At 36.3% G+C, this 13,369-nt stretch overlaps 1 pseudogene; it reads left to right on the forward strand.

The window, feature by feature from the left end:
• Positions 1-13,369, forward strand: part of LOC116488607 — a 45,031-nt pseudogene that overhangs the window by 27,702 nt on the left and 3,960 nt on the right.

The raw sequence follows: 13,369 nt of genomic DNA on the forward strand, positions 1-13,369 counted from the left end.
TTTTGAGGAGATAAAGGAGTAGGAGAGGTGCAAGAACAAAACACACAAATACAGCAAATGTTCAAATAGTTATGATAGATACCTAAATTGATTCATTTATTATTTGTAGAAAATTAGAGGAGGAGAGAAGGAAAATGCTGGTAGTTTATAGCTGGAGAAGCAAAAGAAAAAGGAATATTGCACTGGTTTAAAAAAAAAAAAAAAAAAAAAAGGAATCTGAGGTTTTTTGATTTTATCTTAATCCCCTCCTTCTGTGAAAGTTTGCCAGTGAGTTCCATGGGACCGTAAACAGATCCCTTTATCTTCTGGTGTACAGTGACATCTACAGAGAGTGAAGTACAGGCTGTGGAGCCTAGAAAGCAGGGCTTTCCCATTTAGCACCATTTCTTTTGGGCTGTGGATGGCAACAGTTTTTGTTTTATGTATTCATTAGTGTAGACTTGTTTGTTTATTGTTTTTTTTTTTTTTTTTTTTTTTTCTTTTTAAATGCTTGTACATCATTTATCTTTGTAAATTCCTATAAGATTTAGGTATTAAAAAGAAAAAAAAAGTTTTTTGACTCCAATGGAAGTTGACAGTTAGAAATGTAATAGCAGTTTACACACCCAAACAGAAATGAATTTGTGTAACAATTGTGTTGTGAAGAAGTGGGTCTGGATGATTTCAGTCTGAGTCTTTATTCAGAAATTATCATGTAAAATGATAAATTACATGTAATGTTCATGTAATGAACATTAGATATGTTCATTAGTGATGTAGTGGTTTAAATTACTTTAAGAAAATACTGAAAGGTAAATGAACATTTCACGTTAAGAAATCAAAAAAACAGGTATTTTTTTCAAGATTTTTCTGTTAGACAAAATCCTTTAGTCTATTGCATGCATTTCTTAGTTAGGCTTAATTCCATTGATTTGGGGTTTTGTTTTGTTTGGTTTTATAGTTTTTGCAAGTTTTTTGGAAACTAAAAATAGCCAGCCTCTGCAGTATGATTTTATTGGTATTTTATCTTTTATTTCTCTACATAAGATTGGAATACTGTTTTTGTAAAACTTGACAGCGTATTTTAACTTCATGCACTGCACATAGTCTCGTTGACTTCAAGAAGAACATTTGATGCAGAAAGTTAAACATACGTACAGATCTTAGTAACCCGTAGGCTATTAGGGCTCTAAAACCACATTACAAAAAAACTTTGTAATAAGTAAATTTTTTAATGAAGCTAAAGGGAGATGAAAGATAAATATTTCCACTCCAGAAATGGAAAGACAAGGAAAAAAAATAATATTTTGTTTCTGCTGTCATTAAAAAGGTAATTTATTAAGTATGTAGAAGGATGTTGCTACCTAGGCTCTGAACTTTATGGCATTTATTTTTATGATTTTTCTTATTCATGCTTTATAGGTAAAGATCTTAATTTTAATAAGGTATTTCAAAATATGATCATTTGAGAGTAATTTTTCTCTGCTCTTGAATAACAGTAAGTGTATTAGAAGAGGGCTTAAAATCACTAAAAAAATGTGTATAAATGCATGGGGTGTTGTGTAAGGGCGTCTTTTTTCCCTACCTGTTCAGATACTGTATTATTAATGGCAAGCCAGATCCAGGCCTCATTAAATTAATACAGCAGAATGATAATCAGAAAATTGCCAAGTAATGAACAAAACCCAGAAGTTCTAAAACTTAAGTTATTGTGGCTAGTGAGCAGGTTTTATAGCCAAGGCTCTCATGTCTGAAAAATGACCCTGATAGTTTGCCAACTGACATTATGTGTCAATTTGTGTTAAACTCAGTTTTCGTAGAAGAAAGAACATGAAGCAATGTATTATCTTAGTGGAGCAGGAGGGATCACTTAAAACCCATGTAGTAAAATCTACCCGTATGTACTATGTAGTAAGTTCTTGGCAAAAAGCATCAAATCATTTGGAGAAATAAATAAGTAAAACAATTGTGTCTGTAAAATATAAACAAACAATAAAATACATGTAAGCAGTGAATGCTAGAAGAACATGTATGATTCTCTAGGTATTCAAAGACTCTTATGCTCCAATAAAAGATAAAAGTGTATAATAGATTAAATATGTCCATTCCATAAGAGACAATAATTTTAAATAAGTGAATATGCTAGTGGAAAAGTTCTAGCATTCGAGGGTTGTCAGCATTCTTCCTCTTGTAGAGATCTATCATGGGGCCCAACTCTGGATTTATTTTCTTACTCTTACAGTCAGAGATTTTAGTTAGGGTTGAAGGGAGTAAGAAAAAAAAAAAAAAAGAAAAAAGAAAAACCACGTTTGTTTATGCTCCATAGAGTTTCACAAATAATTGAACAAACTTCCATTTGTGCAGTGGTTTCAAGTATGACTTTTCTAACATAAATTACAATTACAGGAATCTTTCAATTGCTGCACAGTTATTACTGCAAGAGGCATCTGGAAAATGTCTTCCATTAGCTGTGGTTTTTGGCAGAGGCTATAAGCAAGCATGGTCAGTGTAATTAAGCTGACAAGTGTTTGAGATACTGTATTTGTTTACTGTATGTTCTTTCCTTCAGTAAATATTAGTACTTCTAAATCTTCTACTCTAGCTGGTGACCCTGGCAGCATTAAACCTTAGTATAGCATGTAACACAGCAGCATTAGGGGGAAGGGCATTTAATTGAAAATATTAGAAGCTTTCTTAGTAACTACCTGTTTGCAATAGCTAGCTGCATGCAATCAGTGAGTATCAACAAATTTATTTGAGAAAAGCTCAATCTGATAGAGAAGGCGAAATACCTGACCCCAGCAGATTTCTCCCTTTTGAGGTATAAAAATCCTTTGCTGGAGAAAGTCAGCCTAGAGCCCTGAACTTCCAATGCTTTCAAAGTTTTGTAGGCTCTTTGTATGGATCCTTTATTGCTTTCTGATAAATACCAAAATAGGGAGCTTGCGACCTTGAAAATTAAGTTCTTTAGGGGACCTATGAGGTTGAACCAGCTGTAGAATTTGAATAAATGCTGAACAACAATTTCTTGGTCAGCTGAAATCTAACAAGTGTTAAGGCTGAGCAGCAGCTTTCTAGCTCACTTTATTTGGTTTCAAGTTTGCAGTGCTTTTTATAACTTCATGTACCCCTTCATTTAGACACCTCTTTATGTTGCAAACCATGGTGAGACTGGACCAATCTGATGTAACAGGTGCAAAGCTTACATGTGTCCCTTCATGCAGTTTATTGAAGATGGAAGAAGGTATCAGTGTGGATTTTGCAATTGCATAAATGATGGTAAGTGATATTTCTCTGATCTGTGATCCATACAAATTCCATAAAACTAAAAAGGAACTGTATCCCTGAAGTGATTTTCCTGACTAGATGACTTGAAAATAGTATAGTGAGATGCAGTAGCAAGGGCTATTTCACAAATTAAAACAACAACACAAAATACTACTTGGTAAAAATACTTAAAACACTTCCTCTTCAGTTCGATTTTTAAAAATAAATGTAAGAAAAAATAATGCTAAACCATGAATTCCAAGTCCAGTCTGTTATGGTCAAAAGTTTATTTTAAAATATTACGTCAGCATAGGATATAAAGTTGCTTGTATTACTAACCAAAAGCAACTTTTTTGTAGAGAAATTAATTTCTTCAAGAAATCTAAATGTTCAGCAACGAATTATTTAGAACCATGTTAGACTAGTCCTGGCCACGACTGTGGATACAGTGGTTAAATAGCCTATTAATCTTCCTGTGACAAGTGTTGGTTTTCACAGAAGATACCATGCCATATTTGTTCAAGTGTGCTGCATGTGACTCATAACTGTTCTTGTGCTCTTGGCTAAATCCCAGATCTTTGCCAGAAGTAGCCTTTCTAGACATTTGTATCAAGTTGGATTTCCTCAGCTGGATCACAGTGGTATAGTGCTTTCCCTAATACAGTAATCTTTTCAACTCTGAAACGTGAACCTTGACAGGCTCATTCCAACTTCTTTTCTGCCTGAGGCTCTGATGTTTGTGCAAGCATAGCAGATAGTAAATTTCCTAGTTTGTTAGCAATTTAAACTCTCATAAAGAGAAATTTGAATGTGTTATGAACATTTTAAGACATTTCAGTTGCAGTATCATTTTCAATCATGCTTTGTACATGTATTAGTAGTGTCTTTTATCCACATTGGAAAACACTTAAAAACATTAATGAGACCTTAAAATGCCCCAAAAACTAGGTAGATATTCTGCATACCCTGCTTTGAACAGACAGAAATGTGAAAAATAACATTCTAAATGTGTACAGATTGAGGAAAAAAGAGCTAAAATCCAGAGGTGACTCTTCCCAGTGTGACTAGCCATTAGACAAGCTATGGACTGAAGGCAGCTTGCTGTACAGTAGGCCAGGTTTGTGAACGTTGCAGAGCTATTTCCAGTGAAGTGGTAATGTTGCACAAAGTAGCACAGGCTTTAGGAAAAGTTCTGTTTTTAACTCCAGTGATGTGAATTAAGCTTTGAGTAGATGGTATCTTTCTAACAAAATAGCCATCATTTAATCTGTAGCCTGAGGATTGCAGACCCCTGCCTGTGGAAATAACCTGGGTCAGTTTTACCTACTCAGGCTTAACAGGGTAGAGATAGGAGAAAATTGACATTCATGGGGGGATATGCTGTATTCTCCAAATACAAGATGAGCTTGCATTACTAGAATGTTGTGAGCTTTGTTTGTTTTCTTAAATCAGCGTGAAGAAAAAAATATTATAACCTGGTGATGTGTTTACACACCTCCTTGATCAATAAAGAGGAGCCTGTGTTACCACATGGTAACTTTTGAAAGGAGTTGTTGGGTTTTTCCTCTCCACACTGTAAACATTTTTTTTCCTGCTCTTGTATTGGTTTTTAGTCCCGCTGTTCTTCTTTCAACATCTGGACCACATTGTCTGACGGGTAGACCATTATGAAAGACCTGAGCTATCTGTGGGATCATATGAATACGTTGCTACTTTGGATTATTGCTGAGTATTTCCAATGCACAAAATAATTTATGATTTTATGTCAACACAAACAAAATCCTTTAAATACCTATGTTGGAGTAAATGCATTTATAAGCTGAATATCAGAGTCCAAGAACATTTTAGGAAATTCTCAGATGTGGATGATTTAAGCTTACAATAATGTTTTGCTCTTTCGTGTTGGAGACTAGCAACTAACAGTAATCAAAAGTTTCTCAAAGTCATGGATCACAAATCTTCAACTGAGGTGCTGGTTTGGTCCTTGGAAAGATGTAGAGGATGTTCAGAGGTTATAGTTCAAATTCTGTGATGCAGTTTTGTTTTTTAGCTGCATGACTTACTAATTTTGCAGACAGACATGCACCTGAATTGCCTTCTCAGCTTTTCAAACCTTAGCATGGGAATCTGAATCTTTTCTTGGCATGAGTAGTTTTAGTGTTCTGACCAGTAAGTTATAATGGAATGGGTTCTCTGTCCTAATACTAAATTAGTTAAGAACTTGTTCCAAAGTCTACTCAAGCCACTGGAAGTATTTGTAGTTGATTTCATTAGATAAATGTATTTTGTACTGCCCAAAGCACAAATTATTTAAGCTTTTCAAACTTTACAAAATTTTTCAAAATTCCTAGCGTGACCTCATCTGCCCACAGCATGGACATATTTTTTGGTCGTTTCTGAAAGAAGGTGAAATTTTCTTTCCATCAGTGGAATGTGGGTATGATAAAATTATGAAAGGCAGTTCAATCCAACAAAGCCTTGAAGTATGTACAAGTAACTTCCTCAGACCATCAGATTATTGCTGGTGTACAAAGAAATGAACAGGTTGTTTAATTCTGGTCTCTCACAAAGTCCAGTGAAATCCCAGAGACTGCCTTTAGAGATTCCATTGACATCTGCATTAAACCTCAGGACAGGAGAGAACTCAGTGGCTGTAGTGGGGCATTATAGAAATAGTGTGGGATCCTCAGTGTAGCTTTGCTGCTTTCTGCAGCTAAGCTTTTGAAAATGTGTATACTGAACAGCTCCATGCCATTTTCACAGTTCTTTTTCTCTAATGTGTAACCCTGTGTTCATCATCACAGTGTTGCTTTCAGTGCAGTGAATTTGCCATACAGTTTGAATGAGGGAGCTTCTGTGATAAGCCATCTAGCATGGTTTGTCTCCATGTTGCAAAGACCTCTTCCACAGACACAGCAGAATGTTACAGAAAATAAATCTCTGATAAAATCAACACACACACTGGAAACGTTAAGTCACTGAATTTTAGAGAAGTTAACATTATTTTATAAAAATTTTCTCATTTTGCTCCAAGTTAGAAAAGTTTAGTTCTTTTATAAATCAGTTTAAGACCAGAACTGAAAAGCCATTTCCTTTTGTGTTTATCAAATGACAAGGATGAACAGCTACAAAAAATGTTAACAAATAACAGCTGTTCTGCATTATTGTGCTCCTGCTAAGCGGATGTGGCAAGAGCACTAGTTCTCATTTCTGCCATATATTTGTCAGAAATTATGCAGGAATTCTTTATAAATAGCAATGTGCTACGAGAGTTCAGAAAGTAATGTTTGATATGTCTTTTGAAACTAGTATACAAATACAGAAAACAGAACAATACTGTCTGGTTTTAGTTGACGAGTTGATCTTGATTTACATGATTCAAATGAAGTGAGATCAAGGGTATAATGTTTAATTTTATGTGTTCTGAGGATATGACTATGGATAAGTCATAATTCAAGGATTAGATGATTTTTTCTTAGATGGAGTTTTCTGTGGTTTCTTTGTTATGAGTATAATTTGGTAAGTGGTCAGAAGCCTTTATATGAAGGCAGTGAAATAGCGTAAATAACTATAATGGAAAAGTTGTCCTGAATTTGACACCAGGTAACGACCACGACTCATCTTAATCAGAATTAGAAAAACTGAACTTAGGTGTATGGCTGGGCCCATCATGATTTCTGTTGCTATGTGCACTCTATATGATCTTCCTGGGTACATCTGTAAGCATTACATTGCTTTTTTTATAAACAAAAATAAACAATCATCATCTTGATAGTCACAGAAGCTTGGTCAGTAGTGTATATCACAATGTGTATGCTACTTACATGTCTCTTATGTACGACTGTGGCTAAGAAGCTGTGCAGTCAACATTAACATGACACTGTCTAATTTTCCCTGTTAATATTTTTTCCATAGGATAACAAGCCTCCAAATCCACCAGCTGATATCTTTGTGATTGATGTATCATACAGAAATATAAACAGTGGCCTAGTTGAACTCTTCAGTGAGGAACAGGAAGACTCTGCTAGATAAGCTTCCAAGGTAAAGAAACATAAGTGTATTTTGCTCAATGTACCATACTACAGTTTTCAAGAAGCTATGCATGTTGAGAGATAAAACCAAGGAAGTGCAAAAAATGACAGAATTTCCAGTACAGGCATTTTGAGGTGATAGTGACTAAATGGTAATTTTAAAATTGCTGGCAGTTTTTGAAAAACTCAGTTTGATATCTGGGTTTATTATATGAACAGAAGAAACATGTTGCACTGATTGAACATGCAGCATCCTTTCTTTTCTTTTCCTGTACTGAACTCTAGTGGTGTTATCAGCTAAGTCCCAGCTTGTGGTTTTGACTTTACTTTCTGTAGTTCTGTTTACTGTAGTACCGCTTTTCTCATTAGATTAAGCAGAGAAATACCACAAACCAGAATCTCAAGAGAGTAAAGTCTCTCTAAAGCCAGTGTTGGTGGGTCGTATCTTTAGCTCTTTTCTGTTAATCAGCAGAACTCTTAGCTTGCTTTGTTGTGAGATTTTTCTGCCCTGGTATGTATCTGAGAGGGGAGCAAATCTTGAAGGCAACTGACATTCTGTTAAATATGGCATGTTTGCGATGTCAGCATTAAACGTGTAGTAGCACTATTAATACTGATCTGTATTAATCATAGTATATTACTTTAGTGTGGTTTTGTGTAGTTTTTAGTATGATATGTTATGGGCAGTTTTCATTAACATTTAAATAATGCCAACAGTTAAATGAAAGCAGTGGAAGTGAGAATGAAAAAATGAAGTAGACAAGGTGTTACTTAGTTGAGGCATACAAAAGGATCAAAGAGCATACAGAAAGAAAACACATTCCAAATAACAGTGTTTGTAGACGAGAACAGGCTTAAGAAACGGAGCAAAGTGAGGAAGAGTGGGAGACAAGATCCTTGAGATAATCTGGGATATGTTAAAAATCTTTTTATCCTATGTGCTTGTTGGATCTCTGTGCATGAAAGAAATTCCAGTTCAGGGTGGGGAGTTAGTTTGTTAGATGCCCATGTAAGACCATCCCTTGAGCACTTTGTCATTGAAGATTACACTGGAGACACGAGTGTTTGATATTGTCCTGAACATATCTCAGAGCTTTCTATCAGGATTGGTCATGACTCTGAAGATAATAAAAGGCTGCAAGCATAGTAGCAAAAAACAATTGGCAGTTTAGGAACACCTAGTCTTGAATAGAGAAAGTAAAGGAAAAATGAAAGCAAGTGTATCTACATCACAAGAAATAGCATACTCTTTTCCTCACAAGCACTCTGCAGATATCTACTGCTAAATACCCTGTTTGCATGGACAAAGTTTTCATGTCCACTGAAAAAAGCAAGATAAATAAATAAATAAAGGGCAGGCCTGTGGGTTGCTTCAGAGTTGTCTGTTGCCTTTAAACAATATGAATTAAAAATAATCAGGCACTCACTCCACCAGCATTTGTGGTGAAGCTTTCATTTTGGTGCCAAGACATGAACTTCACTGTGTGTTCATTTTCTGTTGCTGAAAAAAGACACCTGCAAAAATATTCTGCTGTTATCACATGAGGTGAAAACATCATGCTGGGAATTCACCCTGTGCTCAGATTTCCGGGAGCCCAAATTCTTTAAGAGGAAAGACTTCTGGTTAATAGAGCAATGTGTAACAAAAAGGCCACTGGTGTAGCGGCTTGTGGCAGGTAAGCCTGTGAGAATGGCTGAGAAGTGAGAAGTTAAAGCTAGCAAATAATGAACTAAGTTAGGTGTCTAGAGACTTCGTGTTAAAAGGGCCTTATGCTTCTGCAGATTTGCAGCATAGCAGAAAACACGTTATTTGCTTGCTAGAAGTTTTAGGGCAGACACTTTCAAATTTAGATGTTCTAAACCAGAACACTGATTCTCTATTTAGAGAAATACAGAGAAATGTGTTTACAGAAATTCTGTAAATTCTCTGATTCTCTGACCTCAGAGAATCAGGCTATTTGTACCAGTATGATTTTTAGCCATATAACTTAAAAACATTTGAGTACATTTGATTCAGGCATCTCCTTCTGAGACGTTAAAAAGAACCAAGTGCGTTAGCTGCACAGGAAATCAACTGCTGTGTTTGACAAATGATCTTTAAAACAATGTATAAAGTGTACAGACTGCCACACTGTAATTGTCTGATGAAATTGTCCAAATACCTGCTATATAAAAGTGTTGGAACCAGTAGGATGATGTGACTATTTCTTCTTGAAGTAGAAGAATGCTATATGTGCCTAAAGTTAGTAATAACTTGTCCTGAATGCTCCCTGTTAATCATGTTACTTGGAAAATAGTAGTGTCTGATTGCTAGGAATGATTAGAGACTTGCATTCAGAAAGGATGCATCTAGTTGAGTTAGAGGATCTCGGAGAGATTGTTTAAAATGCTTCTTTATGGAATGTGTTCATACATAATACTGGTTTGTTTTAAATTAAAGGTAGCCCCTTTCTCATCCAGCTGTTTCCACAGAGCAGGAATGGTAGATTAGCATTTTTCACTGACATGGATGTTAAAGATCGTAGACATGAAAAATTGTTTCCCTCCCAAGCTCAAGGTTTTAGATGAAGCTTGTAAAACTAAGAGTATGTGCTATATTAGAAGTAATTAAGACTGATTTTTGGAATACAGTTGCCTTCTACTAAATTTAGGGCTGCAAACCTGGTCTCATTAGTCTTATTAATGATACTGCTACTAATGACACAGTAACTAGTGCTTAGGGGAGTTACCTCCTGAAAAACAGCTCCTGAGCTCGCTGCTTGCAGTGTTCTTGCAGGTGTAGCTCATGGCAGCGGTTTGTGAGCTTTAGTTGGCCTGGGAACACACTAGGAATAATGAGAAATTTCTACAGTACATTTTCTGCATGATGCACAGCTGAGGGATCCAAAACCTTTTGCTGCTTAAAAGCAGTCCTGCCAAAGCAGAAGATCGAGCCACCGAACTCTGAAAGTCACCAGACATTCATTATTCAAGCCTAGTAACTGTTCTCTCCAGGCATTGATCATTAGTGTCACTGAATTACAGTGTATTCTAAATAAAGCTGATTTTCTGATTGTGTCTTGTAAAGGATTGTCCTGTTCCCTCTTTTCCATGTTTTGAAGACAGGGTCTATTCTTTATCTTAGATACTCTTGCCTGCTTGAATGGGATGCACAGTTGATAGGGTTGACTTTAATATATATTATAAAATAAATTTACAACGGTTGATTTAATACGGTTGTTTTAATTTGACCTGAGGCAAAGACTAGGGCAGTGGCATCTGGTTGGTTGTTTGCTTTGTTGCTCCCAGTACAGATAATGAAAGCAGCCCTGTATTTCAAATGAATGCTTTTATTGCAAGGCCAGAGTTTCAAAATTATAACCACTTGTTTGTTTTTCTCACAGACAAGAGCAAGAAGAATCCTCAGCAATTCGAGTTGGTTTTGTCACTTATAACAAGGTCATCCACTTCTTTAAAGTAAAAAGCAACTTAGCTCAGCCTCAGATGATGGTGGTCTCAGATGTTGGAGAAGTTTTTGTTCCTTTGCTGGATGGTTTCCTTGTTAGCTTTCAGAAATCATGATCTGTTGTTAACAAGTACAATAATTCCATATCTGAATAAGAGCTGAACGCTTAGAGTAGACTTTTTCCCTTTTAGTCAATTGTGTTACGGGGTTTTGGAGGATGCATGAATTTGTTGAAATGCTTTACAAGTCAGCAGATGCATCAAGTCTTGTATTTCCACCTCTGAGGGGAAGCAAATGTAGCGGCAACTCGCAATGCTGAATTTGAAAGCCTGTTTAGACCAGCTGTGAGCCAAGCATCTTCAGCTCTGCTTCGTCAGAAGTGGGAGGGCGGCTTGCGGCTTTCTGCTATGTTGCATGTTTTTCCTGGATTTTCTCCCATATATGTGATGCATGCCTAGGTATGATCTAAAGATTGTTAAGTCTTTATCCATACCTGAACTCCTTTATTTTTAGCTATTTTTTATTTAATGCATGTTCCTTTATGTTACCAGCTTTGAAATAATGCATTTCAATAGAATTCTAAAATTCATGTTTAATTTTATTCCGGCTGGAATCCTAAGAAATCAAAATTTTTAAGTATAAACTTGCATGGAAAAGAAATTCCTCTATGAAGACTTGGTATGTCACATTTTTGGGGATTATCCCAAATACACTAACCAGTTGAGACACTGAACCTTTCTTCTTTCATAGCTTGTTGGACCAGATTCCAGAGATGTTTGCAGACACTAATGAGAGTATATGCATTTTAGACACGTTGTCAAAAGCAGTGTCAGTAATTCCTGATGCATATGGTGGTAAGTCAATCTTGCATTCTTTAGAGACTACTTTTTAAGAGTAATTTAGCGTCCCATGTAGGAATTACTGTACCGGTGCATGATCCAAAGGATCTATGTTAGATTAAGTTATTTACTGACACAAAATTCCCAGTTTGCTTTGGGACTTCTCTTCTATCAAGAGTAAGGACTAACTGAATGGTTTGGCTCCGAAGAACTTTTGCAGAAAGTTTACACTGTTCTCAGAGACACCACAGCATATGAATGAAAATTAGGCTTGTTTATCTGAGAAATAGAATAATTGTCAATATGATGTCTTTGCAACAGGCTGCAGAATGTGCTGGAAATTTGTTTATCTTCCATTCTTCATTGCCAACTGCGGAAACACCGGGGAAGCTGAGAAACAGAGATGACAAAAAACTACTCAATACAGATAAAGAAAAGGTATTTTCTACTTGGAGTTCACAGGGGACTGCTATTACACTGAACTTCTCTAGTACAGCCTTGGTCTTTTTCACTTCTTTTCTTTTACAAAGAATTGTTGTTTAAATATATAATATTCCCATATTATACAGTGCCCTGACGATTTAGATATAGAGAATGAATATATAGGTATTGGCCCTACAAGAATTCTGAGGCTAAAGTATGGCCGAGCAGCAACACCCATCAGTAAAGGAAATCGACCAGCTGCAAATAATTCCACCCACCCAGAGCCTTTGCTACCTGCAAGGTGTGATTTAGTTCTACAAGAACGTACTGAGTTTTCAATGCATGTAAGTGGTGATAGAATGTGTGAGCAGGGGCAACACAATTGCAATCAAATCCATGTCTCATTTTTATTTTTCATTTGGGTATTTGGATTGATTGGCTACCAACAGTATCTAATGTCATCACATTTGTATTTTTTGAATTCTGTGCAGACACTCTTCCAGCCTCAAGTAAATTATTACAAGACTTTAGCCAGGGATAGCGTGGCTAACGGCTGCTGCGTGAATTTGTTCCTTTTCCTGAAGCAGTACGTGGACATAGCCTCCCTGGGTCTTGTCACAATGTACACTGGAGGAACATTGTACAAGTACAACAATTTCCAGGTAAGTGGTGCAAGTTTCCTACCTGTCAGATAGTAACACCTGGGGATTGGTTGTTTTTATTTCAAAGCATGCTTTGACAGTGTAACAGTAGAGTGACTCTAGAAAAATTATTTATAAACCCCATGGGGTAAAATTAAAATGTATAAACAGCAGATCAGGCTCAAAGAGGTATCCTGAGACCATAAATTTACTTCTACATAAGCTGGTTGATATCTAAAATTAAACCCACTTACCTACATATGGTGACATCTGAGCAGGGTAGTCAATTACTCCTGCATTTACAGTTAAAAATGCTTATGATAAAGACACTCCTCCCCAAAAGAAAAGCCATAACAACACTCCTTTGTTTAAAATTTCATGGGAATCTTTATGAGGAATAGGGGGCTTTCTCCGTGTCATCAGCTGATCTGCAAAACCAGTTTTTGCTAAGTGATCAAGGCTACTCTTTTTCTTTTAAGGCAGGGCAGGGGCAGAGTTCACAGCGGGCTGGGGGAGTGTTGGATTTCTGCTGTTTTGCTGCCACCCCGTGGTGAACTGCACCTTGTGCTTTGTGCTTTCAGCGCGATTCTGATAGCCCCCAGTTCCTCACCGACCTCAGGAAGGACATAGAAAAAAAGACCAGCTTAGATGCAATAATGAGGGTTCGGACAAGTACAGGTAACGGTACCCGTTGGGAATGAAAATAAATATGAATGCACATGAGAATATATGACTATAAATAAT

This window comes from Aythya fuligula, chromosome 4 (assembly GCF_009819795.1).
Source record: "Aythya fuligula isolate bAytFul2 chromosome 4, bAytFul2.pri, whole genome shotgun sequence".
Taxonomy (NCBI): Eukaryota; Metazoa; Chordata; class Aves; order Anseriformes; family Anatidae; genus Aythya; species Aythya fuligula.